At 39.7% G+C, this 3993-nt stretch overlaps 1 pseudogene; it reads right to left on the bottom strand.

Annotated features, from left to right (window-relative positions):
- Window positions 1–102: 102 nt before the first annotated feature.
- LOC126402375 (putative nuclease HARBI1) lies at window positions 103–1365 on the bottom strand (annotated as a pseudogene).
- Between the last annotated feature and the right edge of the window lie 2628 nt (window positions 1366–3993).

Here is a 3993-nt window from a genome sequence, read left to right as displayed (position 1 = left end):
AAAGGCAGCTATTTTAAGAACAAGGAAATAAAACAGCTATTTCAAACAAAAATAAATCAACTAAAATAATTGGCTACATATTGGTCTCTGACCACTCTGCCATTAACATTGTCCGGGAACACTGCCGGATTGTCCCAGTCCATTCCTGGTGCTGCTCTGGGAGCCCTTTCCTTCCGGATCGTGGCTATGTTGTGGAGTACTGCGCAGGCAACGGTGATCTTGCAGGCTCTGTCTGGGCTGACCCTCAGGTGTTGGAGGCACTGGAACCTNCCTTTCCCTCCGGATCGTGGCTATGTTGTGGAGGACTGTGCAGGCAACGGTGATCTCGCAGGCTCTGTCTGGGCTGACCCTCAGGTGTTGGAGGCACTGGAACCTTGCTTTGAGAAGGCCAAATGCCATCTCAATCCTTGCCCTGGTTCTCGCATGGGCAAGATTGTAGCCTCTCTGTGCCACGGTGTGGGGGTCTGGGAAGGGTGTGAGGAGGAATGGCTGGCATCCATACCCTTTGTCACCCAGCAATATGCCAGCGAATTCACAAGATGCAAGATGTAATTGTTATATAGTAACACTTTTGACACACTCTTAATGATCAAGGTGCTTATCAATCAAATATGTGGCTTACCTTGTGACAAGCGCTGGTGATCATCTGTAACAATAAGATGTAGTCTATTGATGTAATTTGATGCACATAATTAATTTATTTAGTGACAGTAACCATAGGTCATTCTTACCTGGACATTGATGCTGTGGAACGATTTCCTGTTCACAAAATCCCCTTCGTGAGGACCTGAGGGGTGTTTGATTCTCACGTGAGTGCAGTCCAGCGCACCGATGACATTAGGGAAAGCTGTAACAAGAATAACAATGAGTAGCCCATCCTACTGTTACTGTTAAGTAGCCGAACACTTTTTGTAATCAATTCATAACTGCGATTTTGTAGAATCCGTCCTTAATATAGCACATCCTTCTGTGGCCTGGGAAGGTGATGAAGACGTGCATCTGGCACTAAAGTCCCAGATGCACGCTCCGGATGGCACGGCAAATGGCACCTTTGTCCAGGTTCTCTGCATCTCCCACAGAGTAGAGGAACATGCCACTTGCAAAGAAGCGGAGCGCGACACAGACCATCTGTGGGACCGTCATTGCACGGCTCCGTGCTGTGCGCCACTGGATGTGCGGACCCAGCAGTCTGCAGAGGTAGCGGATCCCATCCGCCGAAAAGCGGTACCGCTCATACAGGTGGTCGTCATGGTGGAGCAACGGGTCCGACCTGTCCCGCAGCACGCGTTCGCGTCTACAAGCTCTGCGCACAATGAGTGCTTCTTCATCTAGTCCTGCAACCTCATTCAAAAACGGACACGCCATTGTGAAGGAAGAAACACACACATGTCATGTGCATGGGGCTTTATGTATTGCCCTCATCACTGACTTCATTGAAGACACCTGACGATGCTTATGATTGTTGAATGATTCTTTTAATGACCACACAGCCAGGCTGGTGGAATTTGTTTTCAGTACAGCTCATTGAAACAGGTTCCAACATAAAGGACATTAAACATATAACATAGATATACAGACAAACACATTATCACACGAATAATTAGGCTATGAGAAAAAGAATGTTTTAAGTGTTTAATGTTTTTTTTTTTTATTGTAGGCTTAATGTATTTTGTTCAAAAATGAGGCAAATACGTACATAAGAACATGAAATGACGGTAAAACACACTGATTTCTGATCGCATTGACAGCTGACTGGACAGATAAGGCACCAGGCTAAACTAAGTCTGGTTGTTAGCCTGGTCTGGACCACCTGGTCTGGACCAGGCTAAGTGCACAGAATAAATCTCCATGGCAACATATGTGCTTCTGCTTTCAAACAACCGAATCAACGCTAAATTAAGCCAGGATAACCACCATCTCCCGGCTTAATCCCTTATCTAGGTTTCGAACAACAGGACTCTGGAACTGGAGTAAGTTTGTTTTCTTCCGGTAGACATAAATATGTAAACACGTCCGCCTCCCTATCCAATCAGAACCCTTCCCAACCCCCAGACCTTAAGCGGAATTGAATAAAGGGGATCAAATGTGTTTTCCATGTACACTCAAAAGAAAATACTTTAATTCCGAATGATTTAATTCTGAATAATTAATTCCGAAAAAAAACCCCATCATGTAACCGTGGCCAATGTGTCCGATTACATTTGGAAGTGACGAGTAGTCAATCTAACCATGAAATTTTTTTCTCAATGAAGTACATTTGATTTAATTTGAGTCCAACTTGTAGTTATTAATGTGGTGGATCCTGTAATTAACGCTGGGATGCCTGATGTAAGGTTGTTGTTTTTTGAATTTTTATTGAATTTATTTTTTATAATTGAATATTCATCCAAAAAAAAGGTCTTGTAAGGCAGTGTTTTTGGTGGCATGGGATGGCTTGTAATGCAGGTTAAAAAATTAAGGACTTGTCATGGTGATGACATGCCTAAACATCCTTGTGTGAGTCAGAGTATAGAATTTCGTGTTTAACCTTTTTTGAAATGTAATTTTGAGATTGAACTATCACAGCACTAACATGGGAAAATGAATGAACTTTAAAAACGACATTGTGTGTCTTGTTAAGTAGCTAACACAAGATCCACAAAAAATAAATGAAGGATATGTTTGTACTTATTAATAACCACATTTTTCAAATATATTACACCAGTATTTCAGCTTACTGAAAGCTGCTTACAATTGTTTTGTTTTTTGTTTTTTTTTAAAGATATTTTTCAGAGTGTCTTCGACACAGCATGAGGAAGCTTCATCTGATATGGTACTCTCAATGTTAACTTACCAAATGCTCTCTTGCACAACCACACACTTTCTCCAAAATGTATTTCCGTTGCTTGAATTTTAATTTCAGAGTTAACATGCACAAAAATTATCGTTTCTTAAATGATTATACAGAACAGTGGCTCCCAACCTGGGGGGCACGAAACACCTATTGGGGGGGGTGCGAGATGATTTCTAGAAGTCAAATCAAATATAAAAATGATTATAAATACACTATTGTACCCATAATTGTTATAAAAGATAAGATTTGTACAATATATATTATACATTATTAAATAAATTATATGACAATATATTTAAAAATGTAACGTACATAAAATGTACATTCACAAGTCTCTGGCAGTGTTTTTTGGGGGGTCCCAGGCTAAAAAGGTTGGGGAACCACTGATATAGAACATTGTCTTTGCTCAAGCATTAAATTCCCCTGCATAAGAACAGTGTTTTAGTCATGAAATTATATTCTTTCTAATCCATATTGTATCCTGTCAGATTTGTCCATTCATTAAATGTAATTTTGTTATGCCAATATATGTATTTTTGCTGAGCAGACTGACAAATTTAAATCACAAATCGACATTTCAGTATTATATCCAAAGTATTACATCGGAGATAATAAAGATATCTTGTTACAAAGCTGTCATGGTCTTAAAGAATTTGTTTAAGCTTAATGTTGGAAAATATAAATAAATATTTCATTTACATTGTGTACAGGAAGCAGACAGTGAGGATTTACATGTGGGAAACAACAATGCAATTGAGGGATCCAGCGATGTCACGGTAAGTTTCATAACATAATTAGATTAATTGAGTCGATAATTACACACCATGACATTAAATATGCCCAGCACCCATTTAAACTCCAATAATTTTACAGAATTCTTTTTTTTCTCCATTAGACAATTCAACAACGAAGGGAACTCATCGCACAACAGAATGCAGAGTTCCAGAGGAGCTTGGAAACGGACAGAGAGAGGGTGGGCGTTTTTAACATTTCTCATTTTTCGTCCTTTTTTAAATACACAACTTCAAAATGTGGATGTACATTATATGTTGTTAAAAGGCTGCTCCTACACCTTCTCACTAATCCCTGTTCCACTACATTATGTTTTGTGTGTGATATGATCCTAAATATAAGTAAATTGTTGACATAAATCTGTCAGG

The sequence above is a fragment of the Epinephelus moara genome, chromosome 16 (assembly GCF_006386435.1).
Source record: "Epinephelus moara isolate mb chromosome 16, YSFRI_EMoa_1.0, whole genome shotgun sequence".
Lineage (NCBI taxonomy): Eukaryota > Metazoa > Chordata > Actinopteri > Perciformes > Serranidae > Epinephelus > Epinephelus moara.
Note: the sequence above shows the minus strand (reverse complement) of the source record. Positions and strands in the feature narration are given on the sequence as shown.